Source organism: Leptonychotes weddellii, chromosome 1 (genome assembly GCF_054177405.1).
Source record: "Leptonychotes weddellii isolate Sample4059 chromosome 1, ASM5417740v2, whole genome shotgun sequence".
NCBI classification, from domain to species: Eukaryota; Metazoa; Chordata; class Mammalia; order Carnivora; family Phocidae; genus Leptonychotes; species Leptonychotes weddellii.
This window is the reverse complement of record NC_138369.1, coordinates 106512762-106530724: the sequence shown is the minus strand read 5'-3', so window position 1 is coordinate 106530724 and position 17963 is coordinate 106512762. Positions and strand designations below refer to the sequence as shown.

The window sequence follows — 17963 nt, the reverse complement described above, 5'->3', positions numbered from 1 at the left end:
AATCTTGAATTCATTTTCTATTTGAGGAGCAGAGAAACTCCAGCTAACCTTAATGAGAGCTAAGGTATCCATCAAAAATGAATAAATTCTTTGTTAGATTTAATTTTTTTATTTTTGTTTTTTAAGTTTTATTTTTAATTCCAGTTAACATACAGTGTTATATAAGTTTCAGGTGTACAATCTAGTGATTCAACAATTCCATACATCACCTGGTGCTCATTGGGACAAGTGCACTCCTTAATCCCCATCACCTATTTACTTTGTTAGATTTTAAACAATGAATGTTGGCAGATGATCAGCCTGGTCATTAGAATCTTGCCAGTGGCATAAGTGGGGATGTTTTCATGTTGTTAATAATAGATTTGCTTCTTGAACCAAATACAGTAACAGGAATTTGCAGAAATGGCATTTAAAGTATTTTATTTGCAATGTCCAAATGAGTATACCAGAGTTCAGTAAAAACACGGCCTTCAATAAGCCTTTTTTTTTTTTAATTAGTGAGGATAAAAAATTAAGTAAAATATCATTGTATCTTGAGTATAAAATGCTTTCAGTAATTTATTAGGAAATTCAGTAGCCATGTTATTCACATTTTTAATTTTTTTAAATTTAGATGTTTCTTTTCTGATCTTTAGCCCTAGTGGTATAATGAGATACAAATGAGATACAGGAAATAGGAAGTCTGGTAGTGTTCATTACATTATACAGAGCAAGGCAGAATGGAATGATTAATATGCTTGACTGAACCCAGGCACGTATATTCAAACTCTAAGCAAACCTTCAGATTACTCAGTTATTATTGGAAATTTGAGAATAACACTTTCGAATGAGTGTTTTTATTAAATCAGGAGAGGCTTAATTGTGTAGGTACTTTAATATAGGCCTTAACAGAAAGAGAAATAAGTTATATTCCTGAAGATTCCGTGGACAAATGCATTGATTTTATAAAAGTCTGGAAAATGACCAAATTTAATTTCTGCTTCAATTAAGAACAAATTGATTTCCCTTGAACTGTTAGAACTTGTCTTTAGTACCATTGGGACTTTACTATTTTAACAACTATTGTGATGTGGCAGTGGAAGAGATTAGTTGATATAATCAGATTTAGGCCTCGTGTTTTATAAGCAACATGTTGTATAATCTCGTTTTATGCTACACGTTGACTTTTGGTTAGGTGAATAACTAAACCTCATATCCACTCAACTAAAACTACTTCTGTGTTTGGTGAATTATATAGGATTTTGAAAGCCTTCTTTAAAATTATATAGTTGCTTATTAGCAGAATCCTTCTAAAGATACATTTATGTGGAAATATAAAAATTTTAGCACGTATTTTTGCCTAATGATAAGGCAACATAAAATAATACAAGTTAACTGTTGAAAATATTAAAAAGATTAGAAAAGAAAATGTCACCCATAATCATGTCACTACAAAACAAGTACCATTATTTTTATTTTTTTAAGATTTTATTTATTTGACAGAGAGCAAAACACAGCGAGAGAGGGAACACAAGCAGGGGGAGTGGGAGAGGGAGAAGCAAAGCAGGCTTCCCGCTGACCAGGGAGCCCTATGCAGGGCTCGATCCCAGGACCCTGGGATCATGACCTGAGCCGAAGGCAGACGCTTAACGACTGAGCCACCCAGGTGCCCCCCATTATTGTTTTGAAGTATCTAAAATTCTGATTTTGAATTGTTTTCCTCTTTCTATATATACTTTACAAATATGGTTTTGCCTGTTTCTTTAGACATGAACAGATACCTGCATACTTTATTCAGAAACTGAATAACTAATAAATGATTGAAAATTTTAAAAGGACATCATACTTAGAAAAGATAGAGGGGCATGTACCTATTAGACAGCCTAATCCACTGCTATCATGGAATACATGGCCAGATGTTCTCATTGGCTTTAATTGAGTGTGCTTTATCCACTTTTATTTCACTTTCAGATATGTCTTCTAACAGCTTCCGTTGATAGGCTTTAATGATCTAATAAGTAGGCTCTTCCTAATATTTTTATTCAGTTCTTTTAAGCCTTGTTCCAGTACCCTACTGTCTAATTATTAAATATGACTTTAAAAACTATAAAATGTGAGTGATTAAAAGCAGTGCTGTCTGATCTGGAAATTCCACACTGTTCCCATTATTGACTGTAAAGCAAAGTTTGTAATTTTAACAAGATGTTTTTGTCTCTTCTGGAGATAATACATGGAGCTAGAAGATCATAAGGAAGAGAACTTTAGAAAATGTTACTAAACTCTATATTTTATTCCCGCTTTTCCTCTACTGGCTACCTTTTACAAAAGAGACATTATAATTTTTTATTTTTCTAAGAAAGTCTACAGTTTGTATTATAACCTCCTTCCATGAAAAAAAAAAAAAAGACTTTTAGTACATTTTAGAACACCCTTCTGATCTCTTAATGCCTTAGCCATCAACTCCCATCTCCCTCACTGTTTTCTAGAATTTTAGGTGTAGTTTCTTTTAAAACTATCAATACTTCAGGGGAGCCTGGGTGGCTCAGTCGTTAAGCATTTGCCTTCGGCTCAGGTCATCATCTCAGGGTCCTGGGATCGAGCCCTGCGTTGGGCTCCCTGCTTAGCGGGAAGCCTGCTTCTCCCTCTCCCACTCCCCCTGCTTGTGTTCCCTCTCTTGCTGTGTCTCTCTCTGTCAAATAAATAAATAAAATCTTTAAAAAAAATAATAAAACTATCAGTACTTCACATATTTCAGCCTGTTTTACTCACTTATTTGCTCACTGTTGTTTCTTGAATTCCTTTTCTTTTATTCCTCCTAGGTTGAAGTATATAGTTTAATACCTCTTTTAGCAATAATTAGTGAATAGTTAGCTTCTCTAGTCCTTGTAAGTCTGGAAGTATCTTTCTTTTGCCCTCTCTCTTGAATGATAGTTTGACTGGATATGGAATTCTGGCTCAGTTATTTTTCCTTGGCACTTTGAAGACATTTCTCTATTCTTTTTTTTAGCAGTTCTGGGTGTTGAGATAATTCTGTCAGCCTGATTATTCTCCTTTGTGGGTAGTCTTGTCTTTTCCTTTCTGAAGACTTTTAAGATTTTTCTCTTTAACCTTGGTTTTTTAAAGGTTTTCATTACAGTGTATCTGGGTTTGGATTTTTCTTTTTTGATATTGCTTGTGACTCTTTCAGGTCTCTCTATTTATTTTTTATTCTGGAAAACTTTCAGCCATGACTTCTTCAAACAATGACTCTCTTCTATCCTCTCTTTCTAGTATATATACATATACATATTTGTATATTCATACATATATGTATTTTCACATCTCTTTATTTCGATTTATCTCTTTACATTCTGTGAGATTTATTTGAGTTCACTAATTTTCTCTTCAGCTCCTTCTAGTTTACTCTGTATCGCATATATTGGATTTTTTATTTCGTATTTTTCCATTTCAAGATTTCCAGTTGGCTCTTTTTCTTAACTATTGTTGTTTCATAACCCTGTATTTGTTTCATTGATGTTAATTCTCCTTTTCCTCTTTGAGGATTTTAAACACCATTATTCACAAGTTCTTTTCATATTATTGAATTATTTCTATTTTTTGTATAAGTTTTTTTTTTTTTTTCCTACTGGGCTTATTGTCTTATACAGTGCAGATTCTTGTTTGTGAATTTATTTATTTTTATTATTTTTTTTAAGATTTTATTTATTTATTTGAGAGAGAGAGTGAGAGAGAGAAAGAGCACAAGAGGTGGGAGCGGGAGAGGGAGAAGCAGACTCCCCGCTGAGCAGGGAGCCCGATGCGGGACTCGATCCCGGGACTCCAGGATCATGACCTGAGCCGAAGGCAGTCGCTTAACCAACTGAGCCACCCAGGCGCCCGTGAATTTATTTTTTTAAGAGCTTATCTCATGTGGGAGTTCTCTTTAACATATTCTTCTCTGTATGGCAATTCAGCAGTTGCCTCTGTTGCACCAGGTCTTGTGATAATGTGAATAAAACAGTTTTGTCCTCTGTTCAGAAACTGGGAATGCAGTTATAACTCTAACTTCCTGTGGGGTGCTTGGTTCATTGTGGGGCATATTAAGGCCCTTTCTTATATGAGCCCTGAAACATAATCCCTACTGTTCTTTGGCCATAACCCAGAAAAAGACCCTTTATTGTTGTAGATTAACTTTTCTTTTATAGGCCCTGGAAAACTTGCTTGCTTGCTTGTGAACAGGATTATACTTTCAAATGTTTTAAAAAGAGTTATCCATTATTTCTCACCGAATAGGGGCAGTTTTGGCACGTGCTTACACTGCCATTTTTTGTCTGTTATCTTTTGTGGAATTTAAATTTAAATTTTATTTAACTTATTTTGGATAGGCATTTTCCACAAAGGTAAATATGTTTTTACAATTCTTAAAAAATTATTTCAGGATAGGAGATGTTCAAATTACATTTAACTGAAATGGAAAAAAAATAATTGGGAACATTGGGACAGATTGTGTATTTTGTCACCCTGAACTTCAGACTGCCTTAGAGTAAACATTCATGAAGAAGAATCAATAGAGAGAACATTCATATCTTAAGGAATAGAAATAAAGGGTATATTCAGTTGAAGTTTGAAGGGGTTTTTAAAAATCTAGAGAAGAGAAAATGCAAAATAGTAACTCCCCCTTTTCAGCCGATTTACCAGTCATAATTCAAATATTTCTGAGGCCATGAACAGAATATATGGGAACCTTGGCTTCAGATACAAAACAAAACCAAACCAAACTTCTCTTTTGGACTTTATTCAGTAAAAGGCGAGTTAGTTATTGAGCCTGCGTGTGGGATTTTTGTGCTCATTCACTCAACAAACATGCTGGCCTCATATGAGTTGAAGCTGAACTTTATTTAGACATAATGGGGAGCCACTGGAATGTTTGAAATGTGAAGAGATACGATCAGAATTACGCTTTAGGATGTTTAATTTGGCAAAGATATGCAAGATGAATTATAACAGAAAAACTGAAGATTTGGAGAGGTGGTCAGTGGGTGATTGCAGAAGAAACCCTGGGAGTAAATGGTAAGTACATGGACTAGATTGTGGTGGTAGGAACAGAAAGAACAACATGGTGAGAAGAATCGACAGGACTTGGTTGCTGACTGTGTGTGGGAAGTACGGAGGCAGGAGAAATCAAATATGAATTGATAGTTGGGGAGAACAATGCTGCCATGAAAGAAATTGCAAAATCAGACTGCAAGGAGTTAAGGAAATAAAGATTCTGACCATTTTGACATGTGAATTTATAGACTCTTTTGTCAGGGGGGAAACAGTGGCAGTGAAAAGGACAGAAATAGAGTAATAGTTTTAATGGATAAGGGGCCAAAATCTTTCTTAAAGTTTATGCATGATTGGCTGTGTTTTATGGAATATAATCTATTTTATGTGGGGTCCAAAGAAAATTTTTCAGTAGTCATCACAGGTACCTATAAATATTCATTCATTACTGTATGTTGAGAAAATGGAATCAAGAAAATTGCCATTATTTTCCTTCTGATTGTCACATAACTTGGATTTTCCACTGAAGTTCAACCAAAAGTCACCTTGGGATCTCAGGAATGAACCAAGACATGCAAATGGTTAGTTCCAGCCATGTTCTAGGGAAGGCTTTATGATGGAGATGGAATTAGATACTGAATGAAAGAATCTGGAGTCATTGCAGGGTTATCTCCAGCTTGAGGGGAAATGGCCCGTCAGGAAGGGCACCTGGCACAAGAAGCCAGTGCAGCAGCTTGCTGATAACCCTCAGAAGAGCACCATTCTCTTTAAGGAAGTAACGGAATCGGCTTCCTGAAAAAACATGTTAATTTGACAATTCACTTGATCGCAAATGAAGTGTGGATAATGGTGGAACTAAAAAAAATGAAACAGTTCTAGCAAATTTGAGGAAATCCCTTTTTTTAGGTTGCAAACACCACAAATGTTTTATAACTCAAGCCCTCAGCCAAGGGATAATAATAATTTCCATATGCATGTCTGGTTGTAAGAGGGAAATATATTTCCAAAGATGGGTGTGGTGTCTCTCTTCAAGGGAATCTTTAAGTCTCGTAGAGGCAGCTGCCCATCTGCTCAATTCCAGCTGACTCCTGCTAGACTCTACAGATGCCTGATGTGTTTTTAGTGGTGAGATATTCTGCCATTGATCACGGCAGCATTTTCTTTGCTCTTTATTTTTCCCATAACCACTGTGCTTTATCTTGTTTGAAAAGGCCCTGATATAATAATTGCTTAGATTTGCGTGTCCCCGTTTGCTTTTCATGCTCATGACTTACAACTGTAGTCAACTCCTCTTCTGGCTGTGTCATTATCCTTACTATGTGCTGGACACTCTTCTCACCAGATGCTCACATCAGTTCTACAATGCAGTTCCATTACTGTCTTAGAGGCTCAAAGAAGAGTCCCAGGTTGCTGCAAGTTCCCAGCTTGTAAGTGGCTGGCCACCAATCACTGTCACTGTGCCATGCTACCTCCTATAAGTACAACCTGGCTAATGGTTTTGAAACTGAAGAGCTTCTGGGAACAATTGGTTCATAGTTTCTGACTATTGAGAGCAGTATCCAAACTACCAGTATATTCCAGATCAGGCCACTTAGCTTCATTTGGAAAGCCATAGAAAGAATGAATATTGGAGATACGATGGACATACCCTCGGTTCTTCATCTTTCATGGGTACTTCTTTCATAGTAGCACTTCTTTGTAATTGAAAAGCTATTTCCACTCAAGAAACAACTGACCTTTTAAAAAATGTCATGTCTTCTCTCTATTCCCTAAAAGAACCAGGTATAGGTTGGCACTAAAAAGAAGTCCATATAAAATAAAGACGAATTGTGGCTCAAATTGTTTTAATGTGCTGTGTTTAGAAACAATTACAAAGAAATAAAGACTTAAGTGAATACTATATTGTCATTCAAATTTCCCATACCATTGAACTATCTGCCCCTTCATCCTTGCCCCCCCCCTTACATTTATAGTCTGTTGTGATGAGATTCTACCTTTTCTACCACCCAGGCTTATCAGAGCTATAAACCGGTCACATAATTTACAGAAGCTTAAAGATACGTGGAGAACTTGGATAGGGTCCAGAGGAGAGCAATGAAAATGATTAACGGGTTGGAAAACAGCACTGATGAAAAAAGATGAATGGAATCAGGATTACTGGTATTGAGAAGGTTTAGAGGTGACTTAAGAACTGTCCTAAACTGTATGACGGACTATGAAAAGAAGCATGGTGACCAGGTGTCTTCCAAATCCATCTCCTAGAAGGGGAAAAGTGACTAAACTACAACAGGAGGGATTTAATCATATGTGAGTTTCAAATGGGATTCTCTTCTCCATCCTCACTGTTGCCATCTGTCAACTCCTTCCATTCCTTCTATCATCAATATTGATTTTTAATGAGAAAATTGAAGGTGAGTGGCACCATGGGTGGGACAGTTTAATATATAAAGAAAAGCTTTCTTCCCAGTAAGGCAGTGATTCTCAGATGGAAATTTGGAGCAGTAGGAGGAATCAGAATCACCAGAGGGGAGCCTTCACAAAATACAGATGCTCTAGGAGCCATTGCTAGCCTCTATCGTCCCTTGAAGAATAATTGCTTTAAAAGATTATACTCTTATTTAGATGAAAGGAGGAAGATCTCAATGGTATATAATAAGACTTCAGTGATGAGTATGTTCAGTGGGGTGCTCTGATTAGCTGGCCATTTTAGTTAGCTCAGGGCTAATTTATTTCCGTGCTTATCCTTGAGAATGTTTTGAAAAGATTTTTTATCTGTTCCTTGCTTTAATAGTGTCCTTAGTGGTTAGAATTTGTGGCATCTGACTTCACGAGAAGCATTTTTGCAAGGCAGTGTAGCTGGGATTAAGAGTGAAGCAAAGGGTGGGCTTTGTATTTGGGGAAGTATCATGCCTTTAGGAGCTTGAGAGGAACTGGACAATGTCGACTGTCAACTTCTTAATTTTACCAATAGGCTTACTTTCTGAAGATGTTCCCCCCTAAAAAGTCACCATTAAAAAGCACAAGAACAAATTCACTTAAAATTAAATATTCCCCTTGGGCAGTAAGAACCACTATCGGTCCCCTGTTTTACATTGTAAAGTGGAGGAAATAAAATACAAGGAAAGCAGAGAAGACCGTCACGCCATCGGTCATCACGTGCTCGTGTTAGGAGAAGGCTGTATCACCATCACGATTATTTTCTCTCAAAAGCTCCACCTGCTTGGGCGATCTCAAACTTCCTACCCACCATCAAAGATGATTGCTGCATAAATCTGTATGCTTTCCTACCGTTTAAGGCTATGGGTACTTTGATTAATTTAACCACATGTTACTGTCAGGTTGAACACATTCATCTTCTGTTTCAAAGTGTATACTCGTCAATCTCTCTAGCGTTCCATCCCTTCAGGCCTTATTTCATCACATTTAAGGCCAGTCTTTCCTGCCTGTCTTTATCTTGTTAGGCTTTCAACAGCTTAAGTTGAATCTTCATTCTTTCATTCTCGCTGTCAAGCCTTCTTTAACACGCTCGCTCATTTCCCTATTCATAAAATGTCAGCGTTGCTTCTGTTTCACACAGCATTATATGCACAGTCAAATGTTACTACAGATTAAATCATTTTCCATCTGAGGAGCTTACCCAGCACGTATTTTTTTTAAAGAGTATGTTACACTGCTCAAAGCAGAGTGCAATGTTCATCATCAGATTTGAGGGGAGCTGCAAAGTGAAGGAGGCAGTTTGTGGTTTTGTTACTGGTGGGAGCTCCAGGTGGTGTCCGAGAGGGGAGTAGCACCATTCAGGTCTTAACGAGAAATTGAAAGTTCAATTATTCATTTCAAAGATGAGGAAAAGAAAAGGACGCAGTGTTGCACAGATATTTGGAGTCAAGTTTTATACGGCATGCTGCTTAATCAAATAAACTACAACTTATAAGTTAACTGTGAGCTCTGTTTTTGAGCCCCAGTGCTTGGTACCCAGCTCAAATGTCTTTTTGAATGAATGAATGAATTGCAGGGTATGGTTGCAAGCAAAGGAAAAATGGTAGGATCCAGTGCCTTAAATATCTTTTTGCGAGAGTTTCAATGCTTTGAATAGCAATACTGCACATTGTTTTGACTCTTGCTTCCTACTCTATTGAAATATGGAAAGAGAGATGGCATGCTTATGTTTCTAAATTGGGAGTATTTTCAGTCGTTACTCCACTTAATATTATTTCTCCAAAAATAGTATTATATAATACTAGTATTGAACACACATATGTTAAATAGCTATATTTAACTCCATCTTTTACATCATTTTGTGATGCTGCACTTAGGACAAATAGTTATTTTACATTTCCTACTTAGATTGAAAATATGTGGAAGGCAAAAATTTTTATATGTGATTCCTGAGTAGAAATTCCAGAATGATCTTCTGCGGAGGACAAATCCTAAAATTGGCTAAACCTATATGACTTTGGAATTGGGCACAGGGGTGAATAGAAAAGTGACCCACTTACTCAACAGGTTGTGCTGTCACATGATCGATTAGAGTGATGTTGTCACCGAATTTACTGACTACCCTATATTTTGCTTTTCATCAAGGGCAAATTTCTTCTTATGTTCCAACTTCCTCTCACTCCCGCTTAGCTGCAAAAGTCAAGTAACCTTGTATTTGTTTTCAACATTATGCATTAACTCTTCTTTCAAATTCTTCTTCACAGTCAGTGGGGTTATGTCACTGACTTCAGAAAACTGAAAGCATGTCTGCACTGAGAAGAATGGAAGACAATAATATTAATACATCAAGTTGAAAAATTAAAAAGTATTTTTAAGGGTGCTAGTTCCCAAATAAAAGTGTTTTTAAATATTTAAATATGGTTTGTGTGTGTTTTACTGAGCTAAACAAAAGTAAGCAAGGCAAGATATAGCAAAAACGGATGGAATTCCATTACTTCTTGAATGAGCAAGGGAAATAACTTTTTTGCAATTGACAATTGATGGATGTGACGAGAGTCACAGCATATTGTCCTTTTAGTGCTGGACAGCTTCTGTTTCTCACGGGAACATGAAACTAGAAGAATTAATGAAGAAAATGCAAAATGTATCATGTAATCCCTGAAATGTACTTGAGGTCTCTACCAGTATTTTACTATAATGCTGGGTTTGTTGGTCATCTAGGCTGGGCTGGTAACTGAATGCTGAGAATGTTCCTGAGACAAGTGTTCTCCAAACATTGGCTTCTGGTCTCTTCCTGGTCCATTATTGGGAAGTTTTCACTGTTCTAAGGCAAACTAGAAAAAGATGAGAAAAATGTGGTTATTCATAAGATAAATTGATTTCCTTTAAAAGACTTGTTTTATTCTGAGGTTATTTTTAATTTTTCTGTTATAATGCTTTTCTTTTGTGAAATGATATTAAGTGTGTGTGTGTGCGCATATACAATTTGTTTATTTTAATTACTGATATTTGGAATCCTGGTCCGGAAATCATCAACTTAGAGGCTTTTCTAGCATCATCCCTAGTCCATACCCACGAAACATGGAAGAAATGCCAGTTTCTTCAGTTAGGACCCTTGTCCTGGGTGGATCAGCTTTGGTCAGCAGTTGTCTGGAGGGACTCTAGGGCTGAGTCCAGGGAACAGACATGTGGGCAGGATTTTTAAGTGGAAATACCTATTTTCTTTTTTCATCTTATATATTCTTAATAATTTGTTTTATTTTAAATTATGAATGCTTCAAGTATATGAAAAAGAATAGGATAAAAATATCTATATATCCACATCTTAGCATTTTGCATATTTGCTAATGAGCTCTTAAAAGAAAGAAATAGAAAGAAATAAAACATTAGAGATGTAGTTAGAAGCCTATTCTTCCCTGATATCCTGGAGTTGGTGTGAGGTATTTCCATGTTTGTGTTTATACTTTTACTGCCTATGTCTCACCATAAACTATATATGACTTTTTGGTGTGTTTAAAAAAATGTACATAAGTGGTATTTGCTGTGCATAATCATTCTTCAACTTGCTTTTTCACTAAATATTTATATTCGATATTGATTCATGCTAATAAAGGTCCAACAGATTCATTCATTTTAACTTTTGTATAGCATTCCATTCTATGAATACACCACAGTTGATTAACTTGTTCCTTTTATAAAGAGCTGGGTTGTTTCTGCATTTCTGCTATCCCAGACAGTGCTGTACTGAACATCTCTTTTGGGCTGTCTTGTACAAAGGCATGAAAATTTTTCTGGGGTAAATACCCTAGAAAGGAAATTGCTGGGTCATGATTTATGTGCATCTTAATATTCACCAGCTAATACCCATTTGTGATTATACCTCTCACATTCCCAATAGCAAGTGATTGAGCTTTTTTTTTTTTTTAATGTTTGTGTACTAAGTGGGGCTTCAATTTTATCCTTTTTTGTGTGGCTAACTATATATTAAACAATTTGTCTTTCTTCCACTCATGTACTAGATTTCCACAAATGTGTGTGTCTGTTTCCAGGACCTCTATTCTGATCATTGGTCTCTTTCTTTTTCCTGATGCCATTAATGCTAATTTTTCAGCGGCCACAGCTTTATGGTAAGTCTTGATATCTGTAAGGCAAATCCTCTTGTCTTCCCCACAATTGTCATAGTCATTTGTATTTCCATATGAATTTTAGGATCAGTTTGTCAGGCTTCACCAAAAATCCTATTTTATTTTTATTTAAATGGATATGACTTGCAACTTTTGCCATCTGTTCTCTGGAATAGTTTTTGTAAGATGGGATTACTGGTACTTGAAGATTTGTTAAAAACTCCTCTTTAATGCTATGTTGATGTATTTTGGGACCCAGTTATGTATTACATTTGATTTGATTACATACATTAAGTTTTTAATGGTTACTTTTTTTTCTTCTTTCATGTTCCCTATAGAATTGGCTGACTTTATTTTTTCTTTTCTCCTCTACTGTATTCTATTTGCGTTTTTTTTTTTTTTTTTTTAGCAGGCACTAATAAATATTTAACGTGCGTATTTAACAAAGTCTCACATTAAACAATATTGACCCTCTTTCTGAAATGTGTGAACACTGCAGAACGTATTAACTCAGATAGTTCCCTTTGCCTCCCCCCCTCCCCCAGCTTACACCCTAATTGCTGCCCGGGTTTTAGTGCCACCTTGTACTTATGACCTCTGAACAAGGCATTGTTATTGATGCAATTGGTGATGATTTAGATTGATACATGCTATTTGCCAATTTATTTTTTCGTCATTGCTTCTTATATCCTATTCCTTCTTCCTGGGTTCAGCATGACTTTTTTCATGAAGTATATTCTTTAGTATTCTGTTAGCAGTGTTCTGTGAGTAGTCAACTCTCTGCTTTTGTCTGACTGAAAATGTCTTTATTTTACTCTCATTTTTAAATAGTTTATTGGGCCGTACTGTTTGAGGTTGACAGTTATTTCCTCTCAGCACACTGACTGTATTATTCTATTTTTAAACGCTTCTGCTGGTGTTGAGGATCTTGCTGTCTGTTATTGTAAGTTCATCCGCATTAATCTGCTTTTTGACTCTCTCTCTAATTACTTCTCTTTGTCTTTGGTGTTCCATAGTTTTTACTCTAATGTGTCTAGATGTAGAATTATTTTGATTTTTTCTACATACGTCTCCTAGTGATTCTTGAATCTGACAAGTTGTGTTCTTTATGAATTCAGAAAAATTTTCAGCCATCATCCCTTTGAATACCTTTTAACCTGTTTTGGAGGTCCTAGTCCTATTTTGGACCATTTTATTCTATCCTTGCTATCTCTTAACTTTTCTTTGGTATTTTTCTCTTCAGCTCATTCGGGGGATTTTCTGAGGTCTGTATTACATTGTGTTCCATTCTGTTCTCTTCAGTTTCTACTCTGCTCTTTAGGTGGTTCATTGATGTTTTCCTTACAGTAGCTATATTTTCAAACTCAAGAAATTCTGTTTGCTTTTTTAAAAAATCTGTCACTAAAAAATATCATGTTTTTTTCACTTGGTTAGGCATTTGCTTTCAAGCTTCAGTTCAGTATCATCTTGTTTTTGTTGTTGTTTGTTGGTTTGTTTGCTTTTAAAGAATAATTAAAAAGCACAAAGGGAGGGTTTAAAATTTTGTATTCCTAAGCTCTTTCTATTTCCACACCTAAAACTATATCAAACTTGGTAGTATCTTTGGGACAGTACACACACGCGCACACACACACACACACACACACATATGTACTTCAATTCTTTGGAGAAATAATTGAACTTATGCTTCAGGTGAAAATCTTACCTGTTTCAAAGTCACCTATGTTGGGGGATATTAGTGAAATGCTGTATATTTGTAATATTGTATGTTTAATTGCCGAATTGCCTTTTGGAAGGTTTTAAAAAATAAAGGACGTGGGTTTGATTACACAACTTTTTTAGTAAAATAGAACTGGATTTTCATTTAGCTTCTGCTACTAATGAGCTGGGTATTTTCCTTTTTGCTTTGGCCTCCCTCTTTTTATTGTGAAGATGTTGGTTGAGATGCTCTCCATTTTCCTTTCTTCTCCAAAACCCTCCTAGTGGTTTGAAGGAGTGTCTTGGATATCTGGAGATGTCTTATTGTAACCCATTCTTCTAAGTTACCATCGCTTCTCTTTGGTTGGTAAATTTAAGCTAATGAATGACTCAGAATTCTTAGAAAATATATAATGTTTAAGGTAAATTTGCATTTAAAAATATTTTATTGAATATATAGTACTCAGTTAATATAGACACTAATCAGAAAGTTCTGGCTAATAGCATATTTTGAAACGCAAAGACAGATGTTTTTAACCTTGTTTTGACTTGAAAGAGCAGCAATGAAGAGCAGAAATGCAGTGCGTCAGGAATGTGGACTCAAAGCCCTCCCTGGGTAATATCAAATAGCTAATGTTTTCAGTCTTGGTGCTTGCTTTACTGCACATATGTGTGGGCTCGAACACTATAAAGATCAGTAACTCTTTTGATATGCTTGTCAATTTCTAATGTTGATGAGCATGTTCTTTCAGGCAGCTTATCTTCAAATGTGTACCTTTATGGAAAGCAAAGAGTGACATAATTTCATACGAACCATCCACCTCTTAGTAATATTTAATTATTTTTCCCAATATTACCTGAGATGACTCAATCCCTGAAAACTTTAACGAATTTGTCCTAAATTTACTGTGTAAAAAATATTTGCTCTAAATTTCCTTTGAGTTATTTATATAAGTTAATAGCTTTTTGCATTTTAGATCTTGAATGAAAAACTAGAATATTTATGATGTTTAATTCACTAGAGTTGGGCAGAAGTATCTTTTTAAATGGAGGGGAATATTGGAAAGAAATAAATATCTTCTTGCTGAAAGTTATGAAAAGACACAATTAATCAGTGGTGATATTTTAATTTTGTTTCTCTCTGATTCTATTACCTTCTTCTCCTTACATTTCAAATTTTTTTCTTTAAAAAAATTTTTTTTATGTCTCTCCCAGTTCTTCTCACCAATTTCTTCTTTGGTTCCTTCAACTCTATTTCTTCTTTCTTCTTTTCTTTCCTCTTTTTAAATTTCTCTTTCCTTTCCCTTCTCTCTTCTTCTTTTTTTTCTCATATAAACATGGATCTATATACAAACTCACCAGTAGGTGAAGCAGAAATGGTATTTATAAGCAAAGAAGCAAAATGGGTTTTTAAAAATAATTGTGTCTTAGGCAAATCCAAATCTAATAGAATAACAACAGATTTGTTCATATTCCTGGTAACTGTAGGTTTTATTTTTATTTCCTTTAAATATATGAAACAATTCAGTGGTTTTTCACTCCATGTATTTATTTGGAACATAAATTGGTCTGCAGGACTATGTTTCTATATGTTAAGTTGTAGTTTTGGCTCCTAGTCGAATATGCCATGAATTAATAATCATTTGATATTGACTTCAGTTGAGGTGAATACCAAGATTTATTGACCTGAATGGAAAATATGGACCAAAGTGAAACCTCTGTCAATATTTACTTACCTTTACAGGGACAATTAATCTTGATACTTATTGAAACAAGAAGTCGATATATGTATTGTTATGTACTTTTGGAGACTTCCATTAGAAATATTGGCAAGTCCTTAGTTCATGGTCATAGATTTAAAAGGCCTATCAATTTAAATGTTTCAGATATCAAGAGCTAAAACATGTAAAATGTCACAGTGCTATTCACCAGAAATAAGAAGAGTCTTCTCAGAGCAGGTTTATGTGAATTCCTCTTTTCAGTTCAGCTAATGCTTTTTTAGTAATATGAACTGCCAAGGAGACGACTAGTGCTGACTTCTCGATGAATGACTTCCTCTTGTTAGCAGATAGGTTAAACTCTCCTATGAGATGGTTTTGTGCTGTCCTCCTGGTGGTGAATGACACTGGTGAGTAAAATCCCCCAGTGCATCTTAGTTTCTTCATGAGAGCTCCCTTTGTAAGCAGCCCATACCACTGGGAGAAGTATAGTCTGTGAGATTTGGACCCTTTGTTTATTAGGGTTGTTTTTGGTGTTGTTTTCTTCTCTTTTAGAATAAAATGTTTGTGGAGGTAAGAGAGACTTTTACTTTATAGTTCCTAGAAATATAATGAAGCACTTGACATGTGAATGGAGGATTAGGCTGAATTTCTAGAGAGAAAGAGAACATATTCCCTTTAGTCTATAAATTCCCTGTTCAGGACATGGTTTTAAGAATTGTACTTTAAATTTCTCCTTCCCTCTAAAAAAACAATAACTAAAAGAACAAACAAACAAAAACATTAACACCTCATGGAAATCACAGTTGAGATAGAAATTTGAGATATGATATTAGAGTGACTGACTTTTACTTAGTTGGGAATGAAACCTGCTTTCTCCACATACATTTAGATCTAAAGCTTACATATCGCAATGCATCATTCATTGCAGTAATGTTCAGGGTCTCTAACTTAATCGAGATAAGAGATTATCCTATTTAGGGAAATGTCCAGAGAGTTACTGAAAGGTGTTGAGGATATGTATGTATATATCACATTATATATTTAAAATTAAAATCCAAATATTATAAATATAATGATAGTATATATAAATAATGTAATATACCATGTAATATATAATTTATATGATATCTTATAAAATATAATATATATAAATTAATTTGCGACTGGGATAACATTTATCATCACATTTTTGGAATAGACAAATTGTATTCTAGACATTGTGAACAATTTTCAGGGTTTTTTAAATGGCTAATCTCAACATTGTTTCAGAATTGTTTATAATATTCAAATGATATAACATGCCAAGATATACGGCTGAAAGTCATGAATTGGCTAATACTCATGAACAGTTAACACATTAGTAAATTTGTGTTTAGCTTTAAATTCTCAACTTGTTTTTTTAACTGATGTTTTCTGTCATCCTAAGGTAATGACTTTTGGGGGAGGATTTTCATATAGTTTAATTGCTTTTATAGGTCATAATAGAAATGTGTTTGGTTTTCTGTTAAATTGTGAAGTAAGAAAAATATTTTAAGAAGTTGTACTATGAGGGTGCCTGGGTGGCTCAGTTGGTTAAGCGTCTGCGTTCAGCCCCAGTCATGATCTCAGGGTCCTGGGATCGATTCCCACATCAGGCTCCCTGCTCAGAGGAGAGTGTACTTCTCCCTCTACCCCTTCCCCCTGCTTGTGATCTCTCTCTCTTTCTTTCTCAAATAAATAAAAGCTTTAAAAGAAGTTAAAAAAAAAGAAGTACCATGAGTTGTTGATGAAGATAGCAAAACCAAAACCACCAAATAACAAACAATACCCCCCCGCCACACCCCTGCAAATGAATTCAGAAATACCAAGAAAGATGCAGTCCTTCAAGGTATTGGTAATTGACATTTTGCAGGTGGTAGCAGTAAAAATGCATACACATAAATATACCCCTTCATCCTCCAGACAGCAGCCTCCTGGAATTCCAAGTATAGGCTTCCTGCGTGCATCTCAGAAATAGCTCATTTTCCTTCTTCTTCTTTTTGAAGAAGAAGAACCATCCACTTCTTTGGTGAACAGGAGCCCTATCAGCAACCAGCACAGACAAGCATAGCAGAGACACACTGAAGGCTCCTCTACTGTGCCTGGTGGAAGGGAAATGGCTGGTGAGGCCTACGGAAGGCCAGCTTCCTTATATAAAGTCTCAGGGGTATGGGCAAAGTGACTGAAAAGGTGGGGAAGGAAGTGGGAGGGGGATGGAGAGGAATGGCAGCAGTGGTGGTGAAGAGAGGAGGGTGATTAGTAGGCTGAGAGCAGGTAAGAAAGAGGGACAACAGTAAAGGGATGCGTTGGAAGGGACCAGTAAGCCACCAGTACACACATTAGAAGCATCTTCTTGCAGATAAAGGATCTTCCCTTGTACTGAGAAGAATTCCAATATTCTCAAAGAATTCAGATTGCCATGTTGAAGGCACGCTAGAGGGTAAAGATCAATAATTTGGGGTGGAGGTTAGGATGGAAGATATTTATGGAACAGTATATATGACCAAGAAACCCTTTCATTTAAAATAAAAGGAAGGGGGAAGAACTTGCTTACCTGGAAAAACATAATTAGATTTGAATTCTTCACATTTCAATGTTTTAGTCTTTGGCAGTATACATACAACCATCGTTGTGCTTTTTCATACCAAATGTTTAAAGTGATGACCCCATTTTGACTGGAGGGTGGATCAATGTGGAAAAGACCTTTGTCTTTGGAATCAAATGGACAAGAATTCTCACCTCTTGGTAGTTTTGTGATATTGAACAATTTACTTCTTGGCTGTTTTCTTGGTTAAAAAACATGAGGGATTTATCTTAAAGTTATGTGAGGATTAAAATAAGAGCATGAATTTTAAAAGTGCCTAGCACAGTGCCTGATACACAATTGTGTGCTCAGTTATGTTTGCACATGAAGAGTTTTTGAAGTCCCTCTCAGAAAAAAGCGTATAATTTTAGAAAACTT

At 35.6% G+C, this 17963-nt stretch overlaps 1 protein-coding gene and 1 long non-coding RNA gene across 10 annotated transcripts in view; both read left to right on the top strand.

Moving 5' to 3' along the window:
• The window catches only part of MECOM (MDS1 and EVI1 complex locus), a 541324-nt gene that overhangs the window by 153282 nt on the left and 370079 nt on the right, over positions 1-17963 (top strand). The window lies entirely within an intron of this gene.
• On the top strand, positions 1619-11660 carry LOC145723170 (uncharacterized). The gene is made up of 2 exons (XR_014148059.1): positions 1619-7311; positions 11460-11660. It is a non-coding gene; the product is annotated as an uncharacterized LOC145723170 (long non-coding RNA).